At 35.9% G+C, this 12,867-nt stretch overlaps 1 protein-coding gene across 27 annotated transcripts in view; it reads right to left on the reverse strand.

The window, feature by feature from the left end:
- The window catches only part of LOC311435859 (uncharacterized protein), an 89,488-nt gene that overhangs the window by 53,958 nt on the left and 22,663 nt on the right, over window positions 1-12,867 (reverse strand). The gene's annotated exons all lie outside the window — the stretch shown is intronic.

Here is a 12,867-nt window from a genome sequence, read left to right on the forward strand (position 1 = left end):
TCCCCAAATGCAAAAAGTCATTCCTGCCAACATGCTAAATAAGGTGCTGCACAGAGGCATATAACACTGACAGAGATGTTGCACAGAAAGCTGCCTTTGTGACCAAAAGGACTTGCGCAGATATCTTCAATGGACTGCTATCAACATTCATAGCACTGTCATTAGCTTAGCTCTTATGGTACTGGCAATGACATCTGCAAAGTGTGGCAAGTCTGTTAAAATACCCTGCTGCTAGGGCATCTGTCCCTACTACTGCTACCTATATATTATGTAGTAGTAACCCTCTCCTATTCTTTCTGAGTATTTACAGAAATCAAGTGAGAAGAGAACTTTATACCCTCCATTGTTAACTTTTTGTTTACACTTCAGAATAAATCTGATCTTGGTCTTCTTTAAGGGGCATTCCTCAGTGATTTACCACAAGCTTACTCTTTTTCAGCGGTATCTCCTACCGGAAGTTATCAGAAAAGAAATGTAGCTATAAGCATTAGAGATGTTTATTCAGACACAAGAAGCAGCCTCTCCAACCTCTCAAACTTTGTTTCAGCATTTGCTACTGTTAATTTAAAAGCTGAGAAGAGTAGGTGTTCTTCAACAGTGAAGAAGTAAGATGCATCAAAAATCTCCTTTGACTACAGGGAAAATTTTGGCTGGTACTCAGTAGCTGCTACTATAATTAAATTCTTTAAGCTTCAACTGTGTTTCAGCATTTTGGAAGAGAGCCTCACACAATGAAGAGAATCATGAAGCACTTGAAAAAGAACCTAAAGTGTCAGATTAAAACTATTCCTCTCACTCACGGTCCCACTCAAATCTGGGAATGTGTGAGGCATGAGAGATCAGCAAAGGGTCTTCTCACATGCACGATCATGTCTATATACATTAAAAAAACTCGTCACTGATCTTGTCCCTCTAGCCTCTTTCAGTTCAAAGACTTTTTTTTTTTTTTGGTATAAGTCAAGCTCAAGCAAAGCCTTTGCAGGATTCAGATGATACTACATATACAACTGCAATAGTCCAGCGACCTTCCTGCACCACCTGAAGCAACTTGAATAAAAATCCTAAGAAAAGTATTCTTTTGCCATTATTTCTGATGTTTATTCTAGTTCAATTACATTTACCTGAAAAAGAAAAAATATTAAAATGGCTTGAATAATGCAAGCATATAGAGTTAAATATACGCAAGTAACAGGTGAAGTAATTGTTAGAGCCTTCATTGTTGCTCTTACTGATGGCAAAATGTCATCAAAAGGTTCCCAGCAACACTTCTGAAAATAAGTGCTATTCATGGGACTAATTCTTGAATGTGAGAATGGAAAGTTTGGGATCACATCCAGCCTAAGCAGGAAGGACTGTAGAAAAAAAAAAAAAAAATCACTGCCCTTTCTGCATCTATATGGAAAATACCATGCTTTCTTGCCATGCTGAAAGCTGAAAGGAGCTGGCATCACACACACACCTTTGAGAATTGAAATGTCATGTTCACTCTGGGAGAGAAAGGAATCCTCAGGTGCTCATTACTACTAAAAAGTGTTCCCACAGAAACCAAACCCCAGGCTTTCTCTACATGATCAGCTTTTAAAGGTTAATTAACAATAGTGAGTGATAAAAATTTATAACCTACTGCTTATAATTTTTTAATGATGTGATTTCCAACCTTTTATCTTTGGGCTGATGCTTGAAATTTAAGTCCCAGCTGCTCACATCTCAGAAAACTCCAGGAGAAAAATATATATTTAATATTCTAAACCTTTTGCCCTATGCTGAAGATACAGAACTCATTCATTTTCCATCCCTATTCCCTCAGGACAGATTCTAAGGAACTTTGAAATAAACATCTTCAAAAGCATTCTATCATTAGTGTGCTACAACATTTTAGCAAGAAAATCTGGAGCTATTACTTCAAAGACTACCTATCATTAGCTTGTTTTTGCAACTCTAGAGGTATCTACCAGTAGAATTTTTGTTTTGCTGTAAGATCCTTCTAACACACCTTTCTACAAATAAATGAAGATTTAAAACAAGAGCAATGTTTTAGTTCAGCATTAACTGAGAACCCACAAACAGAAGTCCCCACATTCTGTTATTTTCAAGGGAGATTTATTTCTTTAGTAGTTCTTTGCTTGAAATTTCTTAGTGAAATTTTCTAGTACCTCATAAAATCCAATGCGGTGGTTCTACCTTGTATTCTTAAATTAAGATATATATTCCCTCACCTTGGACATTCTGTCCAACACGTATAGAAGTGGTAGAAGTGGTAGTATAGAAATGGCAGTTAGACAAACCTCAGAAAACGTTTCCAGTTAGCCAAGCTCAAGAAAGACATGCAACCTTGATGTAATATGTTTGAATCTCTGCCACATCCCCACTACTCAGCACCAGTGAGTAAGAATCAAAGAAGAGAAAACTCTGAGAAGAAACAACAATGAATACAAAAAGATCCATGGCCTTCCTCTGACTTATCTATTATGTCTTTATTGTGACTTAGATGAGGTTATGATGTTACAGGAAAGACTGTATGTGAAAAAGCTGTCAGGGTGAATGAGTACAAATGTTTAACACTCTTCAAAGCTCAAAATGACTTGCAGTTAAATGTGATTGTAAAGGCAGTATTTATCAGTAGATAATCGTTCATGGCTTAAAAAAGTCAGATTTTGTTTCTCATCCAGTTTTGAAAAATTAAATGAATGATAGCTTTTAATACAACTGTAGAAAGCCAAGTTGTAAGACAGAAAGATAAAATAGAAATACTGTCATTTTCAGGTTAAAACTGTCTATTTAAAAGATTAATATCAAAACTTAATGACAAAATACTTTTCTAATATAGAAACATTCAAGACTACCTGGAATTTTAAGAACTCAGATCATTCAATTAACCCAGAACAAGATCAAGATCCCAACTGTTCCAATGTCTGCTTTCTACTGTTCCAACTGTCAGCTTTCTATGCCCACAGTGATCCTACAGAACACTTAGCATTTACCATCTACATTTCCTAATATTATCAATTCAACAACAACAACAACAAAATTGAATGAATGCTGAGCTCCCCGTCAGTCATTTACTGCAATGGACTTGCTTGCAGCTGAACTAGACTGTAAGAGCCCTACTGTAAAAGTTACTGATATGTTGAGGACGTTGACAGAAAGGAATCATTTGGTCTAGCAATACACTAAAACAAGATAGCAGACAGTATGTGTACAAGCAATTGACAAACAATTACTCTCACATCTTGAAAGTTTTACCATCTGTTATATATCTACCCGTCTCACTGCCTTTTCTTTCAAAAAAGAGGGAGTGGTCATGGGGCACACAAGTACAAACACACCCACACACATGCAATTAAGATATTTGGCCATGAACATGTAGCAACACAACCAGAATCAGGCAAGTGTCTGCATTTTTGGTCACAACACTACAGTATAAAACATTTGGACTTTTTTTTTTAATGTTTCTAGAAAAGATCAAAAATGATCTACCTATTCACTTTGCTCAACTCTTAACTAGTGGCTAATCAATTCCACAGTGCCAAATAAGGTTATATGATCATTATTTTGATGGTAATTACCATTATTTTGAGGTTTGGTATACTCTTTTTTTCCTTTAGTTCATTCACATATTTTTTGCATTTGAAATCCTTTCAAGACAGCAAGATTACAATCCTTAATATCAGCATATGTTTATGGTGGGAGAAACAGGTGGAACTAATGAGAGCAGTATAGAGATTACAAAAGAAAACATCGTATCTTAAATCACATGCAGAACTGCAAATTCTAGTACAGCAACATTAAAAATTGCATTAAGCTAGAGAGCTCAGCACTTCTTCATAGCTTTTTAATACCTATGAAATAAGCTACTTCAAGTTCCCAGAACACTATCCAATTGATGCATAACTTTGTCATACAATCATCTCTTGCATAAATTATCCTATGTCATAAGGTAATTAGAAATTCCACTTTATTAAACAGTACTGCATTTTGCTTCTTTGATTCAATCTGGAAATAAAGTCTGATTTCAAATTATATATATGCAAGTATTGCACAATTTGCACATGCAGACTTTTCAAGTGTAAACAATGGAAAAGCATCCACAATTCTTTAGTCCCAAGAGAATGGTTCCATTCTTCTGGCTCACTGCATCTACTCATAGCTTGAAAACATTCATCTACTTGATAACATTTGATTTGCACAATGACCCAATCATCTGGGAACCAATTCTTAACCTAAACATAAAAAATAAATAAATAGAAAGGATTTGTACCAGAATGTAATTATAATGAGCTGGTAGTGTTTGTACATTCACCACAGGAGGGCAATCCTGGTACAACAACAGGAAGGTGTGTACCTGTGCAAGCTTTCATGTGTCCATGTTCCCCACTTCCACCTAAGTAGATTAATTTCTCATGGGGGAGTTGTGTCTGTATTATAACAGTGTCCACAATAAAAAAAAAAAAAAAGGGCTTTTTAACTGAGGAACACTTACACAGATTTCTCTTTGGCTTCCACGTTAATAAAGATTTGTTTCTAGACAGTTCAGGGTGGGGACAAAATAAGCTCTTTTGGAACTGTTACTGTTGGTTCAGTAAGTATCAATTTAAAAACCACACGAATCATTACCCAAAGAGTTTGGAAATCATCCATTGACCAAGTAGACATCTTCCAGTATTCAGTGGCAGAATATTCTTGATATCAATCCAAAGAGTAATTTACAACACTGTCATAAGGCTTAAAACTAGACAAAAAGGATTTTTTCTACTTCTACTAGAATTATAATTATTATTCTATTTTATTTTTTATTCACCCATTTCCAAAATAGATCCAAAAATATGTGTAAAGTACTGCAAAGACTTCTTATACATTGTGAGTACTTATGAAAGTATTTTGAGATGTAAGTACCTCTCTATGATTGCCCTTTTTTTAATCTAGATGCTTCCATAATCAGTAGTGACTTACTCCAAGATTAGTGACACCAATTTCTTCAGCTCACAATTAGCTTGTCTGATATCAGCAACATATTTTTGAATGGCCTCAATTCATGCATAAGATCTCTCTACGTAGATGTTCATAAATTAATTTGTTCTTTCACTGTATTCTAATGGGTTTGCGGACTTAAAGGAATAATTACATCCAATATGAAAGCTGGGCTCAACCTAATAATCCTTCTATATATATTCTCTCAAAGAGAAACATTAGAACGAAAGGGCTAGTGGATGTTTTTTCAAGGACAGTGGAACACCATTTTTGAATTCACTGATATCCATTAGATTTCTACCATGGAAATCATTGAGAAATACCTCAGCTAAAACTTTCCTAGCCTCAAAATAACATGATTCCATATATAGATAGATAGATTCATTTCATGAAGTGAAACCTTCAAAGCCTCCAGTTAAACTGGGATGTGTTTTAGGGGTTTATAATCCCATCACGTGTATCTGCTTCTTTTGTCTTGTAATAGATTCTGCAAATCTATTTTCAAGTTTTGTTGTTATTTTAACCAAGAAAATATTTCACCTTTGCTTTCCACAGACCAAGTCCCCTAAATACAGCGTTATTTCTGGGATTTGAATAGAAAGAAGGACTTGAAATCAAACTTAAAAAAATACACTATTACTATTAATGAAGTAACTGAAGATTTCATTATACTGTGATGAAGGTCCTGAATTCTACAAAATTCTTAGCAGTCATTTTTAGATCAGAAATACTAGTCCTATTATTGATTTTTACTGATTTTTGAAGTTTTAGTAACTTTAAAGGCAGCAGTTGTGCAGCAACATGCATCTTGTCTTGTTCTATTGAAATTCAGATTATACTTCCAGTTATAAAACAAACAAAAAAAAGTACTGTGAAATTACAAGATAATTTGACAGAAAATACTATTCTTTTTAGAGATTGTGTGTCTTGGTGTACACATTTTCCTCAATTACTTCCATGCGTATAAACAAAGATTTAAGTGCTCAAAGACAAAGAAATGTAGCTCACAAACACTACCAAAACGCTCTGTCTGGACACGATGGAAGCTTACAATGGTTACTTCCCAAGTTTTTCCTCACATTTTTCACATTTGTCCCTCTTCAGTGACACTCAGTCACCCAGAATGACTCTTCCTTATATTAAAGCTTACAATGAGCAAGTACCTGCAGCTGCTGGAGTGCTTTGATTTTATAGGTATGAATATGTGTATATATAGATGATACAAGGTTTCCCCTGTATTCAGTGTGTACACACACTGTTATAGCATTTTGGTCCCTCTTGGATTTCACCTTTTCTTAATTCATACCTGCCTTTTCTCACCAAGCTCGTGTATCAGAGCTCTAAATGAACATGTACCCACTTTGCGCATTGTCTCAGGGATGATACATCACTGAGCACAAATCAATCAATCCTAGATCCCTAGAAACTCAGCTAACAAAAAAATGAGAAATATGATTTTTCATAGACAACGTTGATGCCATTTTATGCTTTTGCACTGAAGGGTAAACATACTGTTCTTGTATACAGCACTATTAAAGAAATTAAACCATGAAAGTTTCAAATATCAGAGACAATGTAGTTTATAAATGAGCGTGATAGACAGAGATCAGTACTTCTATATGTTTCATTTAATTATGGATTTATTCAATAAGTCTCTTGAACCTTATGCTGCAGTTTTTCTAGAATACCATCATTTTCCATACATTCTATCCTTTCTTTTGTGGATGGGATAAGATCCTGGTTTCAGGTGGGATGGTTAGTTCTTTTCCTAGTGGTTGGTATGGTGCTATGTTTTTGATTTAGGAGGAAAATAGTGTTGATAACACACTGATGTTTTAGCTGTTGATGAGCAGCTGATGAACAGCAGCACTTACATCAAATCAAGGACTTTTCAGCTTGTTGTGCTGCCTTACCAGTGAGGAGGCTGGGGATACATAAAGAGCTGGGAAGGGGCAGAGCCAGAACAGCTGAACCAGACTGGCCAAAGGGATACTCCTTGCCATACATGGTCATGCTGAACAACAGAAACGGGGGGAGTCATTCAAGGCCAGGGGAAGGCATTGCTTACAGACTTGCTGAGCATCAGTCAGCTGGTAAGTAAGGGCATTGTGCATCACTTTAGTTTTGTTTCTTTCTCCTCTTCTTCTTTATTATGTTGTCTTTATCTCAACCCATGAGTTCTTGCACTTTTCACCTCCTCATTTTGGAGAAAGTAAACGTACATACTATTTTTACACCACTGAAGAGGACATTCATTTCAGAATTTCAGGAATCAAATTATAAGAACAGTATCACAAGTAGCTGTCAACAATTTCTTATTCAGGGACTTACATTATTTAATGCTCCTGACCAGCAAGTCATTATGATTCTTTTCAGTTTCATAAGTGATATTTCTCCAGGTTTATCTTTTTTCACCCCTTTGAAGACATTCTCTTAATAGCATATGGGATTCGTAAGTGCATTATGTTAAATCAATATCTGTCAAAGGCATTCATTTGACTAAAAGCTCTTAATACACTTTTTCTTCATAATCACAGCTCATGTGTCTACAGGGAGCAATAAAGCAAGGGTTAGCTTTAACAGAGGTACAAGAAAGTAATCTACATATTTCATTAAATATGTTTTCTTGCAAGTGATACAAGCAACACAGGCCCTTCATTTAAGAGGGTCAGAAGTTCATTTGTTGAATGAAATGAAAGCCCACTTCAAGTTGACTATGATATAGAGTATTAAATGCAACAAGAAAGGCTCCTATAAGTATATAAGTACACCAGTGCCACAGAACAGCACAGAAGGTACTGAATGCCTTCTTTACCTTATTCAGAGAAGGCATTACCAGCCCTCGAGGAAATCCAGGCCCAAAGATTGTCAGGAAAGTCTGGAGGAGGGAAAAAATCTACCCACAGTTGAAGAGCATCAGGTTAGGGATACTTAGGCAAGTTGGACATACCCATTACTGCTGAGGAAGCTGGCAGATATTTTGATACCAGTCTCAATCTTTGACTGTGGCAACTGAGGTATCTTGTGACTAGAGGAAAGCAAATATCACTCCTAGCTTCAAGAAAGAGGACACAGGAAACTACACACCAGTCAGCCTCACCTCAGCATGTGGGAAGGTGATAGAGCAACTCTTCCTAGAAACTATTTCCAGGCATGCAAAGAGCAAGGAAGTGACTGAGAGTAGTTAGCATATATTCACAAAGGGGAAGTCATGCTTGCTCAACTTGATAGCCTTCTACAATGAAATAGCTGTCTTGGTAGATGATGGCAGAGTAGCACATATAGTCTACGTGGACTTCTGTAAGGCTTTTTACTGTCTCCCATAAGATAATCATGGAAAAGCTGTTGAAATATGGGCTGGGTAAGTAGACAGAAAACCATCTGAATGGCCAGTCCCAGAGTAGGGTGAACAAAGATACACAAAGTATAGTTGGAGGCCAACAACAGCAGCATACCAATGGATAAGTCTGGTCCAATCTGTTTTAAATTCTTTACTAGTTATGACAGGACAAGAGGCAGTGTGCACATACGGAAACACTAAAGGTTCCCTCTGAACATCAGGAAGCACTTCTGTACTGTGTGGGTGACTGAGCACCAGCACAAGTTGCCCTAAGATGTCGTGAAGCTTACCTTCCTGGAAATCTTCAAAAGCCATCTGGATGCAGTCCTGGGAAACCTACTGTAAGTCACTCTAGGCGGTTAGACCAGATGACATTCAGCTGTCCCTTACAACCCCAGCCATCCTGTGATTATAAGTAGAATCAAGATGCAGTGCCAAGAAGAAAAAAAAAGCCTAGCTGTTATAGTTAGATATGGTTCTAAGCGTATCTTCAAGTTTAGTCATACAGCAATACATATGGAAGTGCAGTCTTGAAGATTTTCTGTCTTTTTCATAGACAAAGTACACTTATATAAAACTTGATTTTTTAGACTTCACACTTATGCTTAGTAGGAAATGTAGCCATCAAGTAATTTCTGCCCAGGCTCCTGCAAATAGCTTGATTAAAAAAGTGATTAAATGTAAACCAGAATCACCATCCGAAACTCAAAAGCATGGAACCCTCAGTCCTTCCCATTCAGCTCTTCCCCCAAGGGTATAGATGAGTAGATGAATAGTGTGATCATCCATCTGAAAAACCCGGACTTGAGCAAGATAGTGAACTGAATGAATTCTAATACCTTTAGCCCAACACAATGAAAGTGAAATGAATAGGCAAAATACCTAAGATTTGAACACAATACCTTGTACTGATGAGTTAAAGATCCCAGATGTTCAAGTGTATTCCTAGACAGATATTTCCCCAACAGCTACCCCATTTCTGTTTTCTGACATAGAACCACAGAATCACTTAGTTCAGAAGAGTTTATGATCATCTAGTCCAACCTTTAACCTAGCACTGCCAACATTTCTTTCATTTTCCCTGTGGTGGGAATACATATTTAAAGTCTACATTTTTGCTTGTAACTACTTAAGAATTTTTTTTCTACTGTAGGAGTTTATACTTTGAAGCACACATACAAGTTTGTATTAAACATCGAGTAAAGGTATCGTGAATAAGGCAGTTAAAGTTCTTATATTTATTAGACGCTGCCTCTACACAAAGATTTTCTAAGCTACAAGACAATGAAATACCCCAAAGGGAGAGTTAAACAGATTTTTAAGTTACAGCAAAAAGAAGTATTGATTTTCAATATTTCTGTAAACCTCCTAAAGAGAGTTCTGTAAAATCACAGACTTCATGCAGTACTTCTGCCTACAGTTAGCATTAATGACAATAAATAATGTCTGTTCCTAATAACGACAATGTGGAAATATCATGGGGATCTTTAACAGTTCTCCCTGCAGAACAATAAATGCAGATATGACAAGAACTTTTTCCAGTAATCAGAGTTGATTAATGCAATTATACACAAAACCAAGAAACGGAACCAGAGGGATCTGGATCTTCCCCTGGGTTTCATTTTCTCAACTATAGATTAGGTAAAAGAATGGTGACATGAAAAAAAAACATCTACACATCAGGTTACAGAACAGATATTTCTCTAAAATTCAATTTTTTTTCATATGAATATTAGTGGGTCATCCTAGAACCTGTGGTATAACAATTCAAATATCTGTTTACTTTTTAGAACAACATCTTCCATTTTTGCATGGCCTCATACCACCCAGTATTCTTACCTCTTCTGCCTCTCCCACAGAGATCAGGATTTAGATCAAATATAACAGGATGTGTTCAAAATAATGGATATTTACTATACAAGATCATTTTAATATTTATTTTCAGTAATTCCTTATTGCAGTTGTAGACAGAGCAAATGTTGGGAAGCTTGGAAGGAATACAACCACATTTTAAGTGCACGTCTTTTAACAATACACTTTCCTAAAATACAGTTCAAAGACAAGAAATGGTATATCACTTCAGAAAAAAAGTTTGAAAGGTTTATATTCTGTAAAGTTAAACTCTTCCAATAATTCAAATGAAAATGCATGATGTTATAAGAGTTTAGAAGACATATAGGTTTAAAGGTATAATCCCAGAGAAACTTGGCAATAAACTTCAAGTTACTCCTACTGGTTTGCACAACCATTTTTTTTATTAAAAAAAAAAAAGCATTTTTACCAAAAAATGCAATGATCTTTTTCCACCAAGTGTACCGTATTGTTTATCATTCACTGAAATTCACAATAATTTGTAGTACTTTGAACATAATCATTCCTCACCATCTCTGAAAACTGATTTAAACTGTTACCAAAACATCATGTGTCTAACTTATAGGAAAAAAATAAGTACTTTGCACTGCTTTCTGCATCTCTATAGATGAGCTATTTCATGGAAAAAGACTAGGAAAAATAAACAAGTAAAGCACTCTGTTATTCCATTCATTCTCCTGGTTATAGCCTGTAAGTGTAAATAAAGGCCTTTATTCCCTAAAGCACAATAAAACATGTGCTAAAGGTTATTGCAAACTGAAATCTAAAATTCTTGGCTGTTTTAAGTGAAAAACCTCAGTGATAGCAGAGCCATGTCAGTTTTCAGCAGTTAAAAATATGATTGAGGTATTTAGGATTTAGAATTACTCTTTCGGAGTCCGCACTTATAAGATAAGGAATCTTCAAGACAGCTTTTTCTAGAGACTACAAATCTCTATGGATGCATAGCTTTCAGTTGAAATATCAATTTATATACTTCCCTCTTTCAGCATTATTAATAATCAGAGACAGTCTGCTAACATTTAGCAGCCTTTTGGGTTTGTTCACATCAGATTAACATATCTTTAAGGAGAGCACTACATCATATTATTATTTCCAGCTAATGAATTCCTGGTTAGTAACAGCTTTTATTTAGCTTCTTTGTTTAGCTCAATAAGCTAAACATTTCATAGTATACTTAACTACTTATTTATGGCATCTTTTTATTTGCTCAGTGATCAGTTTTGTACGATTCTTAATGCTTCTTCACATTCCCTTCTGCACTGAAGATAGTCCATTTACATATATATGCAAGTTATTTTATAAACTTAAAAATAATATTTCCACATGGCCTGCAAACAAGCCTTAATTCTACTCATCAGCATTAATGTTTATATTCATTTTTATTCACATCTTTTCCCTTCTCATAGGTCACTGTATGGTACCATAGCCCCCTTGGTGTCTCACAACAGCTGTTCAGCAGTGCCTGAGAGATGTGGTATTCCAGATAGAAACTTTTGCCTTTCCAAGTTTTTCCTTCATTTAAGGATACAATTTTTAAGGTAGACAAATTAAGCATGCTTAATGTGCTTGGATTTTTTTTTTTAAACCTGAATTTTCACAATGCAACATTTCAGGAAAAAAAAAAATCAGGCCTAAGGAAATTTAGGTTCTATGCGGAACCTTGATCTGCAGAAGGAACAAGTTGAAAAACCTTACTATGAGGGAGTACAAAATAAAAGTTACGTGCAAAATGCGGGGAGAAAAATTCAAGTTAGACTACTAACAGAGGTATCATCCTGCAAGTGGCATTCACACTGTAAACCAAGGTTATAACATTTGGTGCCTTCTTCAGTGATATTCCATATATACACAGTCTCAGCCTCGATCAGTAGCTCTATAGTAGTATTAATTAGAACTGATTGACAACTTCTGTTTTTTAAATGATGCATTTCAGTGCCAGGGCTGTGGAGGGTCAAGTCTCTAAAGAGAAACACACAGGAGCTGTCATAGGCATGTCTCCTGTTCCTGTCCTACAGCATCCAGATGCTGTCTCCCACAAGTGGTTTAACACTCCTCTCAGATTTGATTTCTCACTGCCTTTTCACAACACAATGACAGTGGATGATTAAAGAGTGGGACACATACACCTACCTTCCCAACCTTTTGGTTTGCAGGCGAACACTTGAACACCAATGAGGAACATTAACCCTCTATAACCCACAGCAAAGGCCATACAGATAATCCATTACAGTAAGCTGTAAACATGCACAGAAGTTCAAATCAGGCATAAGAGGAATGATTTCCACCTAGCAGAGCAAGAAGCTCCCTTCTGTCCAGTGCTAGATATTTATAGGGGGCATTTTGAACATTTAAAGTTATCTGTTTCTATTGTCTGAAAAAAAGTTTTCACTGTTCTCTAAACTGAAAACATGGTAACACAACCAAGAGAGTGTAAAAAACTTAAGCTGAATAAGAAACATTGCAACTGATTAGTTTTTCATGATCACAGCCCAGGCAAGCTCTAGAAGCTGTTCTGTGTGTTGGTCACCTCAGAGCTAACAGCTTCTGCCCAGGAATGTAGTATGTGGTAATAAGAAATGTAAATTCAGTCTGAATAATTGACAACTTTTTTTTTAAAAAAAAAAAAAAAAAAACTCAGGCCAGTGATTCAAAACCATCCCAGCTTGTTAGGGGACAGAAGTTGT

This window comes from Aythya ferina (assembly GCF_964211825.1).
Source record: "Aythya ferina genome assembly, chromosome: 4".
Lineage (NCBI taxonomy): Eukaryota > Metazoa > Chordata > Aves > Anseriformes > Anatidae > Aythya > Aythya ferina.